The sequence below is a fragment of the Antechinus flavipes genome, chromosome 2, assembly GCF_016432865.1.
Source record: "Antechinus flavipes isolate AdamAnt ecotype Samford, QLD, Australia chromosome 2, AdamAnt_v2, whole genome shotgun sequence".
Lineage (NCBI taxonomy): Eukaryota > Metazoa > Chordata > Mammalia > Dasyuromorphia > Dasyuridae > Antechinus > Antechinus flavipes.
In genome coordinates this window covers 121148657-121173316 of record NC_067399.1, presented here as the reverse complement: position 1 = coordinate 121173316, position 24660 = coordinate 121148657, and the positions used below count along the sequence as shown (strand labels likewise).

General features: G+C 36.0%; 1 long non-coding RNA gene across 1 annotated transcript in view; it reads left to right on the top strand.

Moving 5' to 3' along the window:
- The first annotated feature begins 3467 nt into the window (after nucleotides 1–3467).
- Nucleotides 3468–24660, top strand: part of LOC127552390 (uncharacterized) — a 29785-nt gene continuing 8592 nt past the window's right edge. The window contains exon 1 of the long non-coding RNA XR_007951357.1: nucleotides 3468–3720. This is a non-coding gene — a long non-coding RNA (uncharacterized LOC127552390). The remainder of the gene's footprint in view (nucleotides 3721–24660) is intronic.

The following is a 24660-nucleotide window of genomic DNA, read 5'->3' as shown; positions in this document are numbered from 1 at the left end:
CTCAAAGTACTATAAGATGATAACTATTATTATTATTATTTTGCAAAAAAAAGAAGTTGAGTTCCCTAGTTGGGAAGGTACTTATCCAAAGTAACATAGCCAGTAAGTGAAAAAACTGGGACTTGAATCCAAGTTCCCTGGTCTCAATCTCAGTTTTTTCCTTTGCATATCTGATCAAAAGGGCTTTTTTAAAATCTCGTCCTCTTATCCTAACAAGAACAAAGGTCAGCAGATCCCTTTTGAAAAGCAGGCAAGCATCTAGACTTCTTTCTTTCATAGAACTACTAACCTATTTTCTGGGCCCAGAAGGTTTTCTTGAAACCCAGGTGTTCCTGAAGTCCCCAAATGCGACATTATCGTTGCCTATTTGTATATCAAATTTAAGGCAAGACTTCAGTATTTAGGGCTATTAGGGGACCTGTCCCCAAGTTCAAGGGAAAAGGCAAGATAGTGATTAATTCTCTAAAAAAAGAATTTGCTTGAAATGAGACATTGTGCTTTAGGGGAAAAACAATGAACTTGACTTCAGAAAACAAGGGTTTGAGTCTTGATTGTTGCTTCCTACCTGAGACCTCAGATAAACTGCTTCCCCTCTCTGAGCCTCAGTTTCCATCCCTCCAAAATGAGGAGGGTCCTCTAAGGTCATTTTTAACACTGACATTGTGCGATTCTGTAATTTCAGAGGTGAGAAGTCATTGAGCCTGACCCTCCCCCCACAGCCTCTTAGCCCTCATGAGCATCACACCCTTTCCATCATGGGGTATCATCAATCCTGACACGTCCCAAGCTCTGCTTCGCTTTCCAACCTTTCAGCACCAAGCCTAAGACACACATTCCTTCTGAGCCCAAACACAGCCCGTTGCCTTGTGCAACAAGAGGCCCAGCAAACAGATACACACCAGAGTCCGCCATGAGGGGAGTGGAACAGGTTATCGGGGATCAAATTCCTGTGAAAGCCACTTCCTCCCAAACGGAAAATCCAGGTCCTTTTTTGAGGGCTGGGATGGATGTAATCCTTTACTATACAGGGTCAGTCACGAAGGATTTCTCTCTGAGGAAATCTAATCATCTGCTCCCAGCTGTGACCAATATTGGGCATTTTAGAGTATGTAATAATGGAATGCTATCATGGGAATGATAGACTCTGAGAATCGGGAAAGAATTTAAGAGTTATGTAAGGTTTAGAATGTGGTAGTGGAAAGAACCTTGTGCTTGAAGTTAAAATGGATTCTAATCCTGGCTCTGAGATTTATTTGTGATGTGCCTTTGGTGTGAGTGTATGGAAACAAGCACTTATTAATTATTTTTTATGCGCAGGTACTTTACAAACATCCCTTCTGATCTTGCCAGGTAGAAAATGTTATTATCACCTTTTTGAAGCTGAGAAAACTGAGGCAGAGTTTTAAATCACTTGACTAAGGTCATATGTAATATCTGATGTCATATTTGAACTCAGGACTTCCTAACTTCATCTACTGTATCACCTCACTCCTTAAAGGAAAGTCAGTTATTTCTCTGATTCCCAATTTAATTATCTGTAAAATTAGGAGGCCAGGTTAGGTGATTTCCATGATTCCTTCCAACTAAGGGATTTTGTAACTTGGGTTCAAATCCCACCTATGTCATATACTAATTGTGTAAGTTTAGACAAATCATTCAAAATCATTTTATTTATAAATAGCATTCCTTCTATGCTCATTTCTTTCCAATTCACATGAATCGGAGGTTGGAAGCTAGATTGGGACACTCAGAGGAATGGAAACTGTTACTCTCAGTTTTTAATACCGGTGCTGAGGTTTTTAATACTGGTGCTTATGACTCTGTACCAGTATGTTGCCCATTAATAATCAACTAATTGGATTTAATTTTAAAAAGAAAAGAGGAGATTAATTAAGAGGGTATAGCAAGAATAGTTGCTATAAAATATTCAAGATCCCTGGTCTCCTAGTTAAAGTACAAAGGTAGAGAGGTATTTATGAAGAGAAAACCTGGAGCTGTGAATATCATTGATATTTCTGGCTCTAGAAGTATTTTTCTCCTGGATGGAGACCTAAAGTTTCCATTTGGTGTAGCTCCCTGCTAGGCAGGTGGCCCATCCATAGTTGGTAATTTTCTCTACTGTGAGAAGTTGTACTGAAGTTACTGCCATCCTTGAGTGAATGTTTTCCCATATCCAGAAGCAGTTGTTTCCACTTCCATTGGCTACTGTTGTGTTGTTGACTACTAATACTATTTCTAGTCACTGATGGAACCTGTGAATGTCCCAAACTCACAAGGATGATTCTTGGACATAACTATGTTGGGATTCTGTTTTGCTTAAAATAAAGTAACAATGAATGCAAAAGAAATATCTGGCCATGTACTTCTGGCTTACAAATGGGTAGAGGAAAAGACATCTCCTTTTTCTACCATTTGACTATTCTTTCCTGCCCCTCTCTTTGATGGGAAATGGGAAAAAGAAAAAAAAAAGAGTGATAATTAGAAAAAAAGTTTTAGTTTTTAAAAAAGATACTTAAACATCATCATCTATTCATTAAAAATATTTTTTTCTTGTTGTGGGATTAGACTCAGATTTTTAGGGTAAGTTATTTCACAAGGTGATTGATAGAGTCTATATTTTTTTCTTTTGTTCTAATGTATATGGACAGTTTTCATTCACAACTTCTTGAAACATAGTGCCCAGGATTTTTTTTTAATAATGGTTTACAGGGAACCCAATGATATTTAAATCATTTTTCCTTTACTTGTTTTACAAGTCAGTTGTTTTAATATCAGGTATCTTAAATTTTCTTCTATTTTAAAAATATTTTGATTTTATTCTAATATTTCTTTTTGTTTTGTGCAGCCATTGGATTTCTTTTTAATCTATTCTAATTTTCGGGGAGTCTGTTAATTCCATAATATTGACCACTTTCTGTTATAAGCTATTTATTTTCTTTCCAATTCTTTCTTCAAGAACTTTTATTCCATTTTAAAATTTAAATTTAAAAAATCTGGTTAAACTGAATCCCTAAGGAAACTTAAAGAAGGGGTAAGAGCAGTCCCCAACAAATGTATATGGAAGAGGTAAGAAATATTTTTACCCCCTTTTTTGTTTTTTTTTTTAATATTAGGTGGTCAAAGAGCCACTTCTTACTTAACCAAATGCCTGAGGCTTACTAATCAATCATTTGTCCTGTGATCACATGTGTACCTCAAATTTAGAATCCTGGGCAATCACCCCAATATAATGTAATCTCTTGGGATGACTCCAGGACTGTGAATATATCTATATCCACATTTATATATATTTGCTGGCAGAAGCTTGAGAATGCTTTCTATTAGGCTAATGAAAAGAGAGACAATCAAGTGCTCAATAGCGTGACCCTGATTCACATTTTGTAAAGAATTTACCCTGTATTATGACTGAAATCAGGTCCTGAAGGATGCTGCTGCTTAGCAGACGCTTGGGCAGGGCTACCTGTCATCATTTGACAAGACTTTCTTCTTCAATGAATCCTTGTGTTTATCAGAGGAGAATACCTTAATCACAAGATTAAGCCTTTAAGTGTTCTAAGAGGGGCTATCAGGCCTAAGATTGTCTGGACACTTGCTCTTTGAAACATTAGAAAGACCATGGGCACTGTCTTGGCAACAAGAGATCAGGGGACACAGAAGCCATCAACAGACAATTCAGAGGATGGAGGGATAGTAGATTAAGAGCTGCAAGGGGCCTTGGAGGTCAGTTTGTCCTTCCTTCTCGTTTTATAACTAACAATTTAAATTGTGGCTGGAGCCCATGGCAAGGAGATGTTATTCTGTTCATCTCTGTCTGACTCTATGTCTCTGTCTGTCTCTGTCTGTCTCTCTTTTGTCTCTGTCTCTGTCTCTGTTTCTATCTGTCTCTTTCCATCTGTCTGTTTTTGTTTCTGTCTGTCCCTGTATTTATTTCTGTCTGTCTGTCTCTGTCTTTGTTTCTGTCTGTCTCTATCTCTGTCTTTGTCTCTGTTTCTATCTGTCTCTTTCATCTTTGTCTTTGTCTGTCTCTATTTTTCATCTGTCTCTGTCTTTTTTCTCTCTCTCTTTTTCTGTCTCTCTGTATGTCTGTCTTTCTGTCTCTGCTTGTCTCTTTACTGTTTCTGTCTGTCTGTATCTCTGCATGTTTCTCTCTGTCTCTATTTCTCGCTATCTCTGTTTGTCTCTGTCACTGTCTTTGTTTCCATCTCTTTGTCTATCACTGTCTCAATCTCTCTCTCTGTCCCTTTCTCTGTCTTTGTTTCTGTCTCCCTCTATCTGCCTGTCTTTGTCTCTGTTTGTCTCCATCTCTGTCTCAATCTCTGGCTTTGTTTTTATCTGTCTCTGTCTCTTTTGTCTCTCTCTGTCTTTATCTCTGTTTCTGTCTATCTGTCTCTATCTTTGGATCTTTCAGTCTCTGTCTCTTTCTGTCTATCTCTGTCTTTGTCTCTGTTTCTGGCTGTCTCTGTTTCTATTTGTCTCTTTCATCTTTGTCTTTGTCTCTGTTTCTCTTTGTCTCTGTTTGTCTCTCTCTTTCATCTATCTTTTTCTGTTTCTCTGTTTGTATATCTGTTTTTATTTCTCTCTCTGTCTCTCCATCTGCTGTCTCTTTCTCTTTGCTGTTTCTGTCTGTATCTTTGCATGTCTGTCTTTCTTTGTCTCTATTTCTCCCTATCTCTGTTTGTCTCTGTCGCTGACTTTGTTTCCATCTGTCTTTGTCTATTTCTGTTTCAATCTCTTTCTGTCCCATTCTCTCTCTTTGTTTCTGTCTCTCTCTATCTGCCTGTCTGTTTCTGTTTGTTTTTCTGTCTTTGTTTTTTGTCTATCTCTATCTCCTTCTGTCTCTTCTCTTTCATTTTTCTGTCTGTCTTTCTTTCCTCTTAAAAACCCTCTCTTTGGACCCCCATATACAATCCAGTTCAAGTTCAGCTCTAATTCTTTTCATACTCATATAGCTCATTATACCCCTACACTGTAGCCCTGGAGAAAATTAATTAAGGCTTAGTTTTGACTTAGTTCTCTCCAAAGGTGATAGAAAGGTACTTATTATATAATGTCAGTCAGGACAGCTATTTATTTCCTCTGCACAAAAGAATACTTAATACAAAAACCCACAAGCATACCCTGACAGAAAATTTAAACAAGCAGCAATAATAACTTCTGTTATACTCTCATAAGAGGTGATGCCTTAAAACCATCATCAAAACATGAAGCCATAATAAGCTAATGTTGCTAAATAGGTATTTTATATTTCACTTGTGCTCTGTGCTATCCAAACAACTCCTTCTAAATAGCTATTTTTTGATAAATCATACCAGGATGTTGAGATTCTTTCTCTCTGTCTCTGATACAACAACTCCCCCTAATTCTAGTCAGCTTCACCCAAGACACCCAGGATTTTGAATATCTCTTACTTACAAAGTTGCCTCCAAAAATGGATGTTCCTTCTTGGTTTCATTGTTTAGTCACCTGTACTCAGGAAAAGAAACACAAAGGAGAAAAGGTAACCAAAGGCCCAGTATCAGTTTAACTAATTGAAATACTATTTTAGCTGCTATTTAGTATCAGAAGGTACAGAGGATACGCTTGGCATTAGGAAATCTCATCTTCCAAAGTTTAAATTTAGACACTTATTTGCTGTGTGATTCTGAACAATTCATTTAACCATATTTATCTTAGTTTTCTCATCTGTAAAATGGACTGGAGAAGGAAATGACAAATCACTTCAGTATTTTTGCTAAGAAAATCTCCATTCTTCTCACACAAATTTTAATGAAAAAGATTTCCTTGATCATTGTATTCGGCAACATCAATGTTATATGACAAAAAATTGGATGAATGTGACTCCTTCCAACAATGAGATGACTGATACCAATTCCTATGATCTTATGATGAAGAGAGCCATCTACATTCAAGAGAGAGATTGTGGGAACTGAGGGTGGATTACAACATAACATTCTCATTCTTTTTGTTGTTGTTCGCTTGCATTTTTCTTACTCATTTACTTTATTTTTTGATCTGATCTTTCTTTGCAAGTTGCATAAATTCGTTTACACATATTGGGTTTAACGTATATTTTAATATGTATAACATACATTGGATTGCTTGCCATCTAGGGAAGGGAGTGGGGGAAAGAGGGGAAAATCTGAAACACAAGGCTATACAAGGGTCAATGTTGAAAAATTATCCCTGCATATGTTTTGAAAATAAAAAGCTTTAAAAATAAAATTAAACTAAAAAAAAGAAAAAAGAAAAAGATCTTCTTGTCACATGTTAAAGTCAGAGGAAGAGAATGAATTAGAAGCTTTTTCTTTTTTTTAACTCCTGCAGGACTTCCACCTCCAATGCTGTATCTGTGGTGGGTAGAACTCAGGTACCATTCAGATTTAGTTGAGTCAGTGTTATAAAAAATACCAAGACCTTTCAAAGTTGAATCTCATATCATCTGCCACAAGCAGACAATATATCTCTGCCCATGCTCCATAATTATTACATATGGAAGAGAAGCCAGAGATTACAAAAAATGAAATGGTTTGCCAAGGGCCAAACAGGTAGTCAGTAGCAAATCTTGGATTTAAGTTCCACTGCTGTCTCCAAACTTAGATTTTTTTCCCTTTATGTGAAACTGTACAGCCTCCAATCTCTGCTTGTTCTATTGATCTGTGATGCCTTTACTGATATCATCTGGACTTTTGATTCAGATTTCTTGGTTTTTGATTTAATTACACTCAGTTCAGTTGAATAAAATTCATTTCAACAAACATTTATTAGAGCATTTATTCTAATGTAGGAACTGTGCTTATGAAGATCGAAAATAACTCAGAGAAAGGTATAGCACCCTAGTGGAGAACATACCAGCCAAACTCAATAGACTTAAGTTTAAATTCTAGCTTTGCCATTGTTTTGTGACAAGCTTTGTGACCTTAGAGGAGTCATTTCATTTTAACCCAATAAACTAGAGATCATAATGCTCAAACTGCGTACTTTACAAATTTGTTGTAAATACTTTATAAATTTTAAAGCCTAATATAAATAGGAGTGTGTATCACTGCAAAGTCTTAGTAATGATCTAGCTTTTCACACACGTTCTCAAACACATAGAGTGGATTCATTTGTCCTACTTCTTGTCCTACTTTTTTGACTGTGACTTCAGAACTGATATCATTATGGGTGCTCTTGCCTGGCTCTGCAGAATGTAGAGTTAACAGTCTTTGTTAAGTTTCACACTCCTGGATTTCTATTTCCTCCATCAGAACCAGCATCCTCCAGCTGAGAGCCTTCACTTGGCCAATGTGCCAGTAAAAAAAATGGAACTACTGTTCTATCTTAGTTGGATTTCTGATGCCCTCTGCTGGTTTTTGTGAATTGTGCAGCCTCAATGTGCCCCCAGGTAGTCAGTATTTAACTATAAATTCTAAAATTCCCTTTTGGATCACCTGACCACCCATAGTATAGAGGAGCCCACCATTAACCTCCAAACCTCACTGGTGAAAAATTGATCGCTATCTAGGGAAAATTCTACCCGAAGGGGTAGAGCTATAACTAACTGTATATTTTCAGCTTTTCCCCAGAATGACCCTGAGTGGAGGTGCTTTCTCCTCAAGGAGGAACAAACATTGCTTCTTTGTTGACCATTGTCCCTGCCTTCTGGTCCCCTACAAGTACCCAACCTCTCCTAGGTTGCTATACCTTCTTCCTTGGGGCAGAGGCTTGAGTGACCCTTGCCCTGAAGGGACTGCTAACTCCTTTGTGGCTGCCTGATTCAATTCTTAATGGCCCAGGCCAAAAAAATTCTTATTTACAGATCTGGGTTGCACAGATAGCACATGCAAGGGATATTTACTAGAAGGACAACATTTTTATTACTGCTTTAAAGTTTACAAAGAATTTTCATTAATCAATAAGCATTTTGAAGTACCTACTATGTGTCAGTCATTATGCTAGGAGCAGGAAATACAGAAATAGAAATTAAATGTGTCCTGCTTTCATGTAGCTTACATTCTATTGGATAAAATAACCCTGTGAAGTAGGGAGTATGAAGATTATTTCCCTGAGAAACTGAGAAAGACTCAATTGTAAGTAATAGTAGTAGACTTAGTAATACTAAGGGAAGACAAACTGTCTTCTGCCCTCAGATCTAGAAGTCTTACCTGGCTCTCACATTTCCTTAGCCCATTAATCTCCTTTCCTATCATATTCCTTTAGAAATGTCAAAATCTTTTTGTATTTCCACACCACCAATGAGAAGCATAGAAAAAAACAGCAGCCTCAGAATCAGGAAGACATGGGTGTGAATCTCACTAGTGATCTCTATCAGCTCTGTGACCATGGGTGTTGCATCCCATGATATTGTTGAAGTAGAACAGAGTGTTGCAAAAAGGAAAGATGTTTGAGGGAGCAGTGCTAAAACTCCAATAATTTTCTCATTTTACACTTACTCATTGTGACCTTTCCCTTTGTGGTTAGATCCTGAAAATGAATATTATTACAATAAAATTTAATTGAACAATAATGCTATCATTTCTCACCTTTCTCCCTTTTTCTCTCCCCAAGGCTTCCTCTCATTATTTCAATAGGAATTTTTTTAGCCATATTTTACCATAACAGCCAATGAAAAAGATTTCAAAAAGAGGAATTAGATAATAGAGCAATAATACACCAAAAATATTGTGTGAGCACCAATGGCTTGGCTAGGGGCTAGAAAAGCAGAAAACAAGAGGCAGAAACTAGGGGTGCAGAATTGTGTGTTGTTGGGTTTTGTTTTTGGAGGGAGCTCATTTGAACATGTGATTTTCCATACAGGAAATACTTCTCTCTGTTGTATATTGGTTACTCCTGTGTAATTTCATTTTTTCTCTTTTTTTAAAAATTTGTTTCTTAAAAAAAAAGAATAAAAAAGAAAGACAGAAAAGTAAAATAAAACAAAACAGAACGTTGTCATGTGTCCAGCAGAACATCAGAGAGAATTCAAAATATATAACAATAAATTTTGAGTTCAAGAAAGGATTTTAATAGAAGAAATTATATTCATGAATGTCCATCTTTTCTTTGCTTCCTTATAAATTGTTTTGTTCTCTGCCACACACTTTTTTTGCTTTATTCTTTTTTCCCTCTTTCATCCCCATAACCTCTACTAAATAGGCTATAAGTACAGATACATTTAATAGATATATACATACAAATATGTATACAGTCTCATCCCCCCCACATATATACATATATATATATATATATATACATATAAGTTCACACCCATCCACACACTCACACAACACACATGCACTTATACACATATACACATACACAAACACATACATAGAGTAATAAGAACTGTATAATTTAATCTTAAAATGTTTCCTGGGGCAATGAGATTTGAAATGACTTCATCATGGCTATATAGCCAATATGTGTCAGGGGAGTATTTGAACCCTCTCTTCCAGACTCTAAGCCTGGTTAAAATAACAGCTAGCATTTTGATAGTTTTTTAAGAGATACAAAGTGCTTTCCATATTATCTCATTTGATCCTTATAACAACTCTTTGAGGTAGATGATATTATTGTTCCCATTTTACAGATGAGAAAATTGGGATTGAGAAAAATGAAGTAATTTGCCTAAAGTCATACAGCTATTATGTTCTTGTGGTAGGATTTAAACTCAAGTAATTTTCATTTCAAGGCTACCACTTTATCTACTGGGTTACCATGTTGCCTCTCAATTTTAATTTGCAATAGATAAAGTATTCACTCACTGTTAGTCCACTAACTAGTGACACATTGCTCCCCACTTGACCAGGATGGTCTTGGGACACTTGAGCCTTTCAAACCTTTCCCTGAAGGTAGCTACTACCTTGTCTGAGGTTGTGTTTCCTTGTCACAACCTTGGAAAATGTGGCATTGATTTCAACCCATGATGAGCCACTGAATGGAGACCTTATTGAAGGCATTAAAAAGCCATAGGAGATAATAATATGTTGCATTTTATCTTGTAGGATGTCCCTTTCCTCTAATTTCTAGGTACCTATGTTTCATGTCTTGAATCTAGGTCCTAACAAAGAAAATTGGTTGCCTCATTGTGTGCCATTCATACATGGTTATATATGAATTTTATTAACACATGCTTTTCTATTAGATGCATGATGCATCAGAAAAGGTCACAAAAGAGTGACAAAAATAATTTATATGGATTTCATTGTCACAAAGTTTATAGTGAAAAATTGTTGCTAAGTGAAGTTGCTTAATTGCTTAGATGAAATAAGGACCTAATAGAGTTCTAGAGCTTGAGGGAGACTTTTCCAATCATTGAACTTGAACAAACCATGTTGAGTCTGGAGTCAGGAAGCCTGGTTTCAAATATAATTGCTGAAACTTCCTACCTGTGTGACCCTGGATAATTCCCTTCCAATATCTGAACTTCAGTTTTCTTGTTTGTAAAATTAGGGTGTTACATTAGCTGACATTAAAGGTCACTGTCCAGATCTAAACCTAGGACCCCTTCATCTTACAGGTGAGAAAATAGAAGCTAAGAGAAGGAAGGGATTTGCCCAAGATCACACAGCACTCAGACCCCCTTCTCTTGACTCCTTGTTCAGGTTTTTTTCCATCACAATATGCTTCCTTTTCATCGAAAATATTTCACTAGACCTTCTCAATCATCCCTGATTCATCCAACTACTGGCCGCTTACTTCTCTGACAGTTTGTGGTCCAAGTTTTATTAAATTATTTTATCTAGCTAAATCAGGGGTTAGTGTTTTTGTGAACTTGATTTTGGAGATTTTCAGAAAAACTCTTTTTATCAAGAAAACTCTCAGCACTCACTTGCTCAGCAAGTCATGGTGACAATCTACAGTGGAGGAAATCATATGACACAGAATTCAATTTAGCTTTGGCCCTAAAGAGAAATGGTTGCTGTTCAGTTATGTCCAACTCTATAACATCTTTTGTAATTTTCTTGCAGAGATGCTGGAGTGGTTTGCCATTTCCTCCTCTATGTCATTTTGTAATTGGAGAACTGCAGCAAACAGGATCAGGTGACTTTCCCAGGGTCACATAGCTAGGAAGTATCTGAGGCTGGATTTGAACTTAAGAAGATAAGTCTTCCTGTTTTATCCCCAATGCTCTATCTATCATATTGTCTAGCTGTCCATATTATAATATACCATATATTATACTATATTCTTTAATACATTATATATATTTTTATATTCTATTTTTATATATCATAATCTAACATATGATATAGATTATATCATATATAACATGTGTTATAATATATTAAATATAGAATATTATATATGTGTGTATGTATGTATTGACACACACATGTGATGTCCATGTCTTCTCCCCTAATAGAATGTAATGTCCTTTGAGAGCAGAAAAAATATCCTTGAGGATATTTTTGTATTCCTAGCCCTAGCCAATGTCGGGTATTACTACTTAATAAATGATTATTGATTGATATTTCCCTAAGGCTTATTATTTGCCATCCATACTCCATGTTGGCTCTGGCCCCTGAGCTTTCCCAAACCACAGTATTTCTATGTACTTGCCCCTTCTTCTCTAGTTAAAACTCTTTCATTATAGGTATTATCATTTGGAAACCCTTTGAAAAAACATATCACTTATTTTTTTCCTGAGGCAGTTGGAGTTAAGTAACTTGCTTAGAGTGATGCAGGCAGTATTAAGTATTTGAGATTGTATTTGAACTCAGGTTCTCTTGACTTAAGGGCCAGTGCTCTATGCATTGTCTCCACTCTTGAGTATAAAATTCCATATCATATCAATTTATCAGGAGCACACATTTTGACTGAAAGTTGAATAGAAGAAAGTAACTCCCTGGGCATTTGAGAAGCAGAATGTTCCCACAGTATGGATAAGACATGGTCTCTCCTCACATCCCTCCATTTCCTCCCATTAAGCATTACAGTTGTTGGTAAAAGTGATATTGTCTATGAAATCTTCCAAGATAATGGTTAGGGAAGGTTATGAAGGCAAATGTCTAACGACTAATTCTCTATATAAATGATACACTAGATGCCCAGAGTTGGGAGATTGAACATCTTGTTCAAGGATTAGTGTCTGTCTTCCTTAACAGTGTTCAAGGATTAATGTCCATCTGTTTAACAATCCTGTGCATAATTTGAAATAAACTCATGATTTTGTTTCTCTATGTAGAGAGCTGAAACTATGAAAAGGTGTACTTGAATCAGACAATTGAGCACTTAAGGCTAATTACCTGTTTGATGTGAGATAATGACTCTATTAGCACATATTTGGATAAATGGCTCTTCTCACCATTGGTGCTTGCTAAATGTTTGGTGTTAAGATAATCATAAGCAAGGATTGGAGGGTGGAGGGACAGAGGCTAGAGTCACTTTGCGGCAGGATGAAGAAGAGAGAAGCCGGTGCTCTGGACTCAAGAATCCAGGATACATCTTTGGCAAGCCTCGTGGCACTTTGTCTGTCTCCTTCACTTCTCCTCCTAAAGACCAAGGACTTTTAATTTATCTTGACTCTGGCTGACCCTGAGGCCCTCCAAGGAACTAGGCTGCACTTCACACATGATTTGGAAATTAATTTTAGAGGCACTAAAGGAGCTAGTAAAGTTTTGATATTTCTCAAAAAAAGGTTAATGGTTTTCAGAATGTGCTTCTAAAGTTGATGACCAGAGCCCTTCCCCCATGAGTTAATAAGGGGGTGCTGTGAGTCAGATTGCATAACTCTAAGAAGATCTTTTCCTTGTTGGCAAGGAAACTAGTATCACTAGATTGTAAAGTATATGGGATTGGAAGAGAGTTGGGTGTAAAGACTAGAAAGGTAGTAGGAGGTCAGATTATGAAGGGTTCTGAGTAACAAAGTAGACAAAAGGAAGATACATTTTACCTGGTTAAATAAACTGTATTAAATATCTGAGAATTAGCTTAATGATACACACAGAGCATTTATGCAAATAAAATGATAATGTAAATGTACAGTGTAAAATTATAAAGTAAATTTATAGAAATGATTATCTAAATAATTGAACATTTATTTAGTATTTGTGGGTGTCAATGCAGTAAAATTGAAAATTGGACCCCAATTATTCTATACTTTTAGTATTGTATCAATTAAATTACCAAAGCTATACTTTGTGTAATTAAAATAATACACATAATCATTTAGAAGAATAGAAGTTTAAGAATAACAAGGTGTATAGTGAGAAAAGGAGAAAAGAGGGATGCTTTGTGTTATAATTATATTATAAAGCAGCAGCTGTCAAAAATAACTTGTACTAGATAAAAAATAGAAAAATAGATAAATGGCATAGATAAGAAATAAATTTGTACAGCCGTTCAGTGTGGTATAAACTCAAGAAAACAAATTCTTAAGAAAGGAACCTTTGATTATACAAGAACAACTAGTGTGTTAAGGTTATCAGTTATGTATAGAGCCCACCAGCTGGCTCATCTTTATGTGGAAGACATTAGTGAGCTTGCTTCTGAGAGAATCATCATCATATGCAAGGAACGTTATCTTGGAGAGACTGTTTATGTACATGTGTAGACATTCAATTGGTTCTAGTTGATTAATTCCATGGTAAAGTGGAAGCTCTTTGGCTTTGGTGGCATTCAAAAAGGTAAGTCAGAATCATTGATCTGCTTTTTGCCTCATGCATTTCTGAGAAAGCTCTTGTGACTTCTTTGCCAATAGCATCCAATGAGAAATTATGGACAAAATCTTGGGCTATTCTTTCCTTTGAAATCATAGACCTTGAGAAACGGACCTCAGTTGTTAGTCTTCTCAGTTGTTAGAACAAACATTTACTGTTGTTGCTCATTGTTTGATTTTTCATGACCTCTTTTGGGGTTTTCCCTGGCAATGATACTGGTGTATTTTTCCATTTACATCTCCATCTCATTTTTATATTTGAGAGAACTGAGGCAAAGAGATGTCCCAGATCATACAGCTAGGAAGTATCCCAGGGCATATTTGAACTCAAAAAGATGAGTCTTCCTGACTCTAGATCTGGCACTCTATTCACTACAACACCAACTGCCCAGAACAAACAGAAAAATTGGAAATCAGCCTACTGAAAAATTGTCTTAGATCAACATCTTGAATCTCATATATCCAACGTATTCAGCCATTCCCTAATTGATGGGCATTCACTCATTTTCCAGTTCCCTGCCCCTACAAAAGGACTGCTATATCGGCATTATTTTTAATAATTAAAATTTGAAATAATGTTTGCCCAGTGATTAAGAAATGACAGAACAACTTATGGTACTGGAACATAATGGAACATTATTCCACCTTAAGAAATGAAGAAATCAAAGAAATGTGGGAAGATTTATTATATTTATAAAACAATGTAGGCTTTAGAAAGTGGAACCAAAAGAACAATATAAAAATGCAGTTAAAAGAAGGAAACAATCATATAAATCAATTACATATATATATATGTACATGTCTGTATGGGTTTATATACACATATACATACATTTATATATCTATATCCACCTATTATGTGCCAGGTACTGTGCTAAGTGCTCTACAATATCATCTCATTTGATCTTCACAATAACTTTAGAAAGTAGGTGTTATTGTTATTCCCATTTTCCAGTTGAGGAAATTCAGGCAAATGGAGATTAAGTAATTTGCCCAAGATTTAAATTTAGGTCTTTCTATGTTGTCACTAAAAGGCATCACAATTTTGGTCAAATTCTACAGTCCATAGTTAGTACCATATTGCTTTATTTAAAGGACATATCCCTCTGTCCTGTTAACAACCAACAGATTGTATTTTGTGAAGTGTCTTTTATAAGGGAATTTGGATTTTGGGCAAAGACAGGATCTCCTCATACACTTCTCATCTTCCCCAGGAACATTTACTAAATGTAGACTGATGAGGAAAAAACTCAGAACCAGTATCAATTTAGAGCAGGCAATAAGTAACATTAAAAGGAAATACCTGTAAGTTTTAGCAAACAATAGGCAGGACATAGAGATCCGGGTTTGGTCACCATTCTTTGCTCTTGCCAGGGGCTCCATTCTTCAGATAACCTTCCAGGGACTTTTTATAATTTTCTTCTCTACCATCTCATATAATTGAAGCATTAACGCCTTTTTAAAACCCACTAACCTAAAGTACCAAGATATTATCTAAAGTCATTGTAAATGAACTTCAAATTGTAGAGAGAATTGGAATTTGTGGTTATATTTGTTTGTTTATGCTGGGGGGAAAAACATGAAAATGGAATATAAGCCACTCCATGTTTTTCTGTATGAAAAATTAAAATTGTCATCCTAAAACCATTCACAGCCCAAAATGTTTGTGTGGAGATATACTTATCATTCATTCCCCACCCACGTCCTTGCTCATGCTGTTTATCCTCATCTAAAATACTTCTCACCTTTCTAAAACCTTGGGAACTTGTTCTCAAGAGGCAGCATCATTCATTGACTAAAGAGCTGTGCTCTGATTCTGGAAGTTGTGGGTTCAAACAGCTTCTCACATTTACTGGTAGAGTGACTCTAAACAACTCAAATATCTCCTCAAAACCTTGAGCAGCTTTCTGAAATTATAAATTGTGGAATACTTGCAAATGAACCACAATAATAAAGAAAGACCCCTCACTAGGACTTCCAATATCAAGTAAGTCACAGATTTGGACCAACTAAAACCCTATCCAAAATTATTTTTTTGGCTGAAATCTTCCTTGATTGAATGAATAAATGAATAAAATTTTTATGAAGAGCTTATTATGTGCCAAGTATTGTTCTAAGTGCTGTATAAAAGTGGAGATAATTCCTGCTTGAGGGACATTCTAGTAGGAGGAAACCACAGATATGGGGGGATAGAGGGTAAGGAAGGGAATATTTTAGTTTGGAAAGCCACAGAAATAGGAAATGGAGTCATAGAAACAGTCATTCCAATTGCCAGGGAAATATTGATTTGATTATGATTCCAAGATTGGAGTCAGGGGCAGGGGGAAAGGGATAAGAATGAGAAAGAGATTATTGAGATGTGTAGGATATAAGGTGAAGCATGATTAGATTTAAGGAGTCATTGATTCAAAGCACCAGCCGTCATGTTGGCCATTCTGGAGCTGGAAGGGTTGAGCCTTCTGGGCCAGTCTCTAGTCTGAGGATGCAGAGGTACAGATGACCACAAAATGGCTTGGCTCTTTTGTGTTGTAATGGAATTTCAGAATGTTAGGGCTTAAAGGACACTGGCTCTCTCATTTTATATAATAAGGAAATCCTTATTTTATATAATTTTTATATAATATACATAAAAATAATATTTTATATAATAAGGGCAATCCCATACTCCTATATGATGCCCCAGGTTTTGGAAACTCACCACTGATAAAGGTAGCCCATTCCTAGGGAATGGAAATGGGCAGTTCTAGCTCTCAGATAGCTTTTTCTTACATTGAATAGGACAGGGAGCATGGTAGATGGAATGCAGTCTAGGATGGTGAGAAAAGGATTGACTTTGTAGTCAAAAAACCTGGGTTCATATCTAACCTCTGATGAGGTCAGAGCAGCAGTACCTAGTTCGAAATAAACATGTGACAAATTCACAATGGCTATTCTTTTTGTCAAAAGGTAGGTTTATTTAGGAGAAGTTAGAGACAAAATAAGAAGTAAAATAGGCACCAAGAATAACAAATATGAAATAGAGAATATAGTTAGCTAGGATAAGACAAGTTCTCCAGGATAATTCACAATTAATCAGGTGATAGGAAATACTCTATGAGGTGGGAGGAAGCCACTGATTGGCAGGTTAGATCTATAGAGGAGTTTAGCAGACTAATCAGAGTTAGCTAGAGTAAGAAGAAAGATATCTTTAAAGGGAAGACACTATGAGGAGGGAATACCTGACAAAGAGGGACTCAGACCTGTCTAAAGATATGCTAATCAATATCTCAGAAAGGTGGTTTAAGATACCCAGAGGTTGGGGGACAGACAATGGAGGCTGATAAAGAGTTCCTTCCTCACAATCACTATATACAAACAGGATAGTCTGGTTATTGGTTGTATCTGATAATAGCCATTTGGGCTTCTTCCTGACAGGGGAAGAGAGTAAATCAATATCACCTCTAACACAGTGAACTTGGGGAAAAATTTACTTTCCCAGTTCTTCAATTCCCTGTGTGAGGAAAATGAGCTATCCTCTGAGCTTTCTTCCTGATCTCATCTTTGATCCTATGAAATTCTAACCAAGTGACATTCCTGATATAAAATCATATATTTGTAGAAAGCTTTGTTGATGGTCTGGACACTGATAAAGGAAACATTGTGAAACAAGTCTTACTAGCTTGTGATTTTGAACAAGATCACACACTCTCTCTCTGGGTATCAATTTTCTAGCCCACAAAGTTAAAGGATCACATTAGATTATCTCTAATGTTCTTACCAGTTCTAATAATTTAGGATTCTTCCTATAATCAGCTGTCAAACTTATCTTCCTAAAGCAAAGGTCCAATCATGTCATTATTGAGGTTCAAAGGAGACCTCAAAATGTTGGGAGTGCAGACTGGTTTCATGAGGTATCTCAAAAGAATTTGCAGGATTGAAACCATGTAAAACTCAAGGTGCAAAATTTATTATAATTGTTAACATCAATTGAAGTGGGCTAAGTTCCAAAAGAATTTAGCAGAGCACCAGGATTCAGAAGATAAATTTAAAGGAAAAAGTTACAGAGACCAAGAGCTTCATGCTACTTATTTGCTAGTTCTATGACAGGTAGTTTTGAGGAGTGGTCTATTCCCCCTATTTCTCAGGAACTTTGCTATCACTGACCAACAGATTGTTTATCTGACAGTGAACAATATTTTTAGGACTATTCTATGATATTCCTAAGGCAAGAAGACTTTAGAATTATTGATAGACAGATTGTTAGAACAATAACACTTGTAAGGGCAGAAGGCCTCAGTATTGCTGCTATATTTCCCCTAGAAGCTGCACTCCATGCACCTCATCATCACCTCCTCTCATCCCTATTCAATAAACTCCAGGACTCTCTATTCCTAGGGATCAAGTCTAAAACCCACTATTTGCTGTACATAAGTAAGCAACTTTCTACCTTTTTTAGTGTTCTTATACCTCACTCTTTTATTTTTTCTATGACCAAGAGACACTGACCACCTAATTTTTTTGCACATTTTCACTGGCTTTCTCCTATCTCTAAAATTTTCTTCCTCCTCCTTTCTACCCTCTTTCCCTCCCCTTCCTCCCTGGCTTCCTTCAAATGTCAACTAATGTCCCACCTTCTGAAAGAAGCCCTTTCTGATCTTCTTTAATCTTTATGCCTTCCCTTTGAGCCCTGTCTCCAATTTATGTTGTATGCATCTTTATGGTACATAATTATTTGCATGTAGTCTTCCTTTTCCCTTCCGGAGGGGGGGGGGTACTGTTTTTGCCTTTTTTTGTATCCGCTGTGCTAAATATTGTGCTGGGTCAATAGAAGATTCTTTATAAATGTTTCTTTTAAAATTTTAAAATAGTATTTTATTTTTCCAAATTCATGGGAAGATAGTTTTCAACATTCACCCTTGCAAAAACCAAATTTTTTTCTCCCTCCTTTAGCCTCAACGCCTCCCCTTGAGGCAAGCAATCCAATACATGTTAAACATGTGCAATTCTTCTATTCACATTTCTACAATTATCATACTGAACAAAAAAATCAAATCAAAAAAGGAAAAACATTAGAAAGAAACTATAATGCAAAGAAATAACAACAAAAAAGTGACAATACTATGCTATGATTCATACTCAGTCCCCACAGTCTATTTCATCTTGTGATGGTTCTTCCATCATAAAACCACTGGAACTGGCCTGAATCATCTCACTGTTGAAAAGAGCAGAACTGATCATCACATAATTTTGCTGTTGCCCTGTATGATGTTCTCTTGATACAACTTATTTAACTCAGCATCAGTTCATATAAGTCTCTCCAGGATTCTCTGAAATCATCTTGCTGATCATTTCTTATAGAACAATAATATTCCACAACATTTGTATACCATAACCTAGCCACTCAGTTTCCAGTTCCTTCCCAGTACAAAAAGGGCTATTATAAACATTTTTGCACATGTGGGTCCTTTTTCCTTTTTTATGATCTTTTTGGGATACAGGCCCAGTAGAGACACTGCTGGATCAAAGGATATGCACAGTTTGATAGTCCTTTTGGCATAGTTCTATATTGCTCTCCAGAATGGTTAGATCAGTGCACAACTCCATCAACAATGTATTAGTGTTCCAGTATTTCCACATCCCCTCCAACATTCATCATTAGGTTTTCCTGTCAGCCAATCTAGGAGATGTATAGCGGTATCTCAGAATTGTTTTAATGTACATTTCTCTGATCAATAGTGATTTAGAGCATTTTTTCAAACCACTAGAAATGGTTTCAATTTATTCATCTGAAAATTGCCTGTTCCTATCCTTTGACCACTTATTGATTGATGAATGGCTTGTATTGTTATAAATTTGAGTCAATTCTCTATATATTTTAGAAATGAAATCTTTATCAGAACGCTTGAATCTAAATCCCCACCACTTTACTCTTTCCTTTCTAATCTTGCCTGCATTGGTTTTATTTGTACAAAAAATTTTAAACTTAATATAATTAAAATTGTCCATTTTGTATTCCATAATGTATTCTAGTTCTTCTTTGGTCACAAATTCCTTCCTTCTCCACAGATCTGAGAGGAAGACTATCCTTTGTTCTAATTTGCTTATAGTATCACTCTTTAGGTCTAAATCATGAACCAGTTTCAATCTCATCTTGGTATAGGATGTTAGGTGTTGATCAGTGCCTAGTTTCTACTGCACTATTTTCCAATTTTCCCAGCAATTTTTGTCAAATAGTGAGTTCTTATCCTAGAAGTGGGGTTTTTGGGTTTATCAAACACTAGATTACTATGGTCTTTGACTATTGTGTCTTGTGAACCTAACTTATTTTACTGATCCACTACTCTATTTCTTAGTGAATAGTTTTGGTGACCACTGCTTTATAATATAATTTGAGCTCCGATACAGCTAGACCACCTTCATTTGCATTTTTTCATTGTTTTGAAATTCTTGACTTTTTGTTCTTCCAGATGAATTTTGCTATTATTTTTTCCAACTCTGTAAAATAATTTCTTGGAAGTTTACTTGGTATAGCCCTGAATAAATAGATTAATTTAAGTAGAATTGTCATTTTAATTATATTAGCTCCGTCTATCCATAAGCATTTGATATTCTTACACTTTATTAAATTTGACTTTATTTGTGTGGAAAGTTCAACATTTATCTTTGCAAAACCTTGTGTTCCAAATCTCTCTCTCTCTCTCTCTCTCTCTCTCTCTCTCTCTCTCTCCCCCCAAGACATCCAATATAGATTAAACATGTGTATGAATAAATGTATCTTGACAACTTTATTCTCTGATTCTAGTTTGAAAGAGCATCATGAGCAAGAACCACATTAGCAAGCTAAATTCAGTTTGCATAGCAAATTCATCCTATCACATCACAAAGACCATTTCATTCAGTTATTTGTTTTGGAACCAATGGAATTCAGAAGGCAATGGGGAAATAGGGAAGAAAATTAACTTGGAGAAAACTGATAGCATTATTTACCTTTTCAGGCTATTGTTGCTTAACAGCCTCTATCCCGTTGACTAGCTACCTAATATCCTTTGTAAAAACTGATAAGAGAATATTGAGTACATACTTATAAAAGTCAGACACAGAAAATGATATTTTGCAATTTCCTTGAGACCAGAAGAGAGGTAATATGAAGTTCCATGTAAGTATACTTTCTAACTTCAAAATAATAATAATTAAACTGCCTTAAACTGGTTCTTGTGAGGACTGGATGAAGTCATATTTGTTAAACATTTAATAAAATTATTTGCCGTTTTAACTGTTTCAGCTATGTTTGATTCTTTGTGACACCATTTGGGATTTTCTTGACAAAGATACTGGAATAGTTTGCCATTTCCTTATCATTTGACAGAAAAGGAAACTGAGGCAAGTAGGATTAAGTGACTTATCCAGGATCACACTGCTAGTAAGTATCTGAGGCCAGAATCCAAGCCAAGTGCTCTCTCCACTGTGGCACCTAGCTGCTCATTAGTAAAATATCGTGCTCTCGGTGATTGAATCTTAGGGTTAGAAGGGGCATTAGTGATCATTGAGTCTATCCCCATCATTTCACATATGAGGAAATTGAGGATCATAGAAGATTATGTGATTTTTTCCAACGCCACGCTGGTATTGACAGAAGCAAGATTATCATCCATGTTTTCAGACAATGTAGCTAGTGCCATTTCCCAGTACTATAGCCTTTATGTTTATTATCATTATTATATTTTCCAAGATAGTTCTTCACTTTTCCTTATTTTCTTTTAAAAAAATATTCTTTTGAGATATGGTATTACCATCATAGAGTAGGAAATGTCTCATATGGGGGCTTCCTTCACCAATGCATACTGGCAACTCATCTGAAGAAGAAGCAAAATTACTTTCCAAATCATCCCTCCATAGTTTGTACATAGTTTGCTTGTTGTCTTCCTTGTGTGAGCTAATTGAAGTCAGGTACTGCCTTTTGGTCTTCTTTGGATTCTCAGCACTTAGCACAGTGCCTAGAAAGCAGGAGGCACTTAATAAATATTTATTAACTTGCTGGTCAAACAGCTGATAGAAATCAGAGGAAGGATCCAAACTTGGTTTTCCTGACTCCAACACTGATCCTTCATTCACTATACTATTTTTACTTTGGGTTATTTAAATAAAATAAAAATGAAATCTATATTGTTAAGTCCTTACCCTATCTAATCTATGAACATTCATCATATTCCTCAATAAATGTTATTTTCCAAAGTAGCTAATGAGCAGAGACATTTAGGATCTTTGGGAGATTCAGAGACATTCCAAAACTGAGGGCTAGTACTTAAACATTTAGTTACAAAATTCTGGTAGAGAGAACTACTGTGTGTCCTAAGGAACTTCCTATTTCTAACACCAATTAATGTCAACTGCACCGGAACTGGCCTTTAAACTAGTTATGGCCAGAGCCAAATAAGGTATGCAACAGAGAGCAGAATCAGGACACAAACAGCAGTTTAATTGATTTCAATCCAGGAACTCCCTTTGAGAAATTTCCTCTATTAAAGTGAATATACCTTTACTTTGCCACATCTAGTTTTAGAGAGTTAACTTGAGGCACTGAAATATCAAAAGATTTGTCTAGGATACACTCCCAGTTTGTGATCAGCTAAGTGGTGCTGTGGATAGAATTGAGGGTCTGGAGTTAGGGATTGGAAGTCAAATGTGGCTTCAGAAACTTCCTATCTGTATGACCCTGCGCAAATCACTTAACCCAGTTTGCCTCAGCTTCCTCATCTATAAAATGATTTGGAGAAGGAAATGGCAAACCGCCTCACTCTCTTGTCAAAAAAAAATCCTAATGGGGTAGAGTTGGACACAACTGAAAAACGACTAAATGACAAGAGCAACATACCCAGTTTGTATAAGAGATAATTCTTAAACATTCACTCATTTTCCTAACTCTGAGGTCAGTTCTCTACTAGATTACTTCTCAGCCTTAAATTCTAAATATTACTAAAATAAGTGGCACTGACCTCTCTCTATTTATTAGAGAAGTACAACAAAAATAGTCAATATAAATTATATCTATATCTATATGTATATATACAAAATGATAATGTCATAGTTAATGTAAAAAAGCATCTATTTTAATATATCTAGACTTTAGACTTTTGCCTGATTGTCATCTTCTTAAGGGCAAAAATTGTATAATTTCACTTTTTTTCTCTAAAATTTTTAATACAGCCCCTGGCACTTTTTTTTTCAAACATATGATTTTAGCTGTGTAGCCCAGAGTTCCCAGTGAGAAGTTTCTTCTTCCACTTTCTCTGTGGAGACTCAGAGACTTGGTTGGGATATTGGGAGGTTGTGAGTTGCCCAGGATATGTCCAAGGCAGGATTAGAACCCAGAGCATCCTGAATCTGAGAGCAACTTTCTAATCTCTATATTGGTGCTGTCTCCTCCTCCCTCGCTCCTGCACTTAGTAGGACTTGAATGTTTGTTTACTGAATTACATAGAATGTAATAAGAGGCTTATTTTTTCTTGATATTCAGATTTATTTCAAGGTTTATTGTTTTCATTTTGTGAGTGGAGATTGAGATAAAAAACAAACCACTCACATTCCTATAGTGTTTCAGAGTAACAAAGTGTTTTTCTCACACAGTCTTGTGAAGATCATAGAGTCATAAATTTAGAGCTGGATAGGACTTTGGAAACTAATCCAGTCCTTACAATTTATATATGAGGAAATCTATAATTAAACTCATAGAAAGACACAATAGATAAATAGAATAGATAGAATAGACACACATAAATAGATAGAACATTTAGTATGTACTAGACACTCTGCCAAGTATTGGGAATATACACAAAACAAAAAGATTGCCCTATCCTCAAGGAGCTTACATTCTGGTACTAGAAGAGAACATATAAAGAGGAGTTAAAAGGAGGAGGAAGAGGTCATAGACTGGCAAGGAGGCCTCCTCAGATGGAAGTGAAAAGGAAGTCATCAAAGGAAGAGCCCAGAAAAGCAGGGAAGCGAACTGAAGCTTGGTTAAGAGTGAGTGGGTTGCCCAGGGTCCCAAGCTAGTATTTTTCAGAGGTCAGATTTGACCCTAAGTCTTCCTGTCTCTGGGTCCAGCCATTATTCAGTATTCCCCCAAGCTTCCATAAGGTAAGTAAGTACTGTTATTCTCCTTTTACAGAAAAAGAAATAAATGTTCGTGGAGGTGAATTAAGTTACAAATAGTCTCACAACTAGTAAATACTAAAGTACTTTTAAAGATTTTATTTTTGAGGGGGGAGGAACAATCATTTGGTTTTATTACTTTGTTGTTTTAAACTATAGGGATATTTTCTGCAAGGTTAAATTAAAGTGTAGATAGAATAGACATGGCTCAATTTCAGAAGACTGAGGAGATGGGAGGGTGGGGAGAGAAAATGATCCCCTCCATCCTTTGAATTGCCTCCTTGCCTCAAATCTTCTCACTCTAGTCCAACTTCCAGAAGTTGGTTGTGCCATGGATACAACGATGGTCCTAGAGTCAAGAAGTCTCAGAGACCTATCAGCTGTGTGACCCTGGCAAGTCACAATTTCTGTCTCTCTCAGCTACCAAATGGGGGTTATAATGGTACTTCCTTGCAGGTTGTTGTAAGGATCAAATGAGTTAATATTTATTTTTTTTCAAGTGCTTAGCAAAGTATCTGGGAGATAGTAGGAGCTATATAAATAGTTATTTCCCTTCCCATCAACTTAGCCATCAAATTAATCTTCCTAAAGAGAAGATTTGACTGTATCATCCCTTTCTTCCCACAGTGAGAGGAAATGACAAACTACTCCAATAACTTTGCCAAGAAAACTCCCAAAGAGGTCACAAAAAATCAGATATGACTAACAACATTAAATGTTTGTTGACTGATGCACTGGGTTTCTTTAATCAAGAAGTAAAGTCTTTAAATACAGAATAACAACAAGATTGTTAAAAAAATTTTTAATGACTTAAGAACTCTGATTGTTACCAAACAAGACACTGGAGGATTGAAAATGAAGTAAGCTCCCCACTTTCTCACAAAGAGGTGATG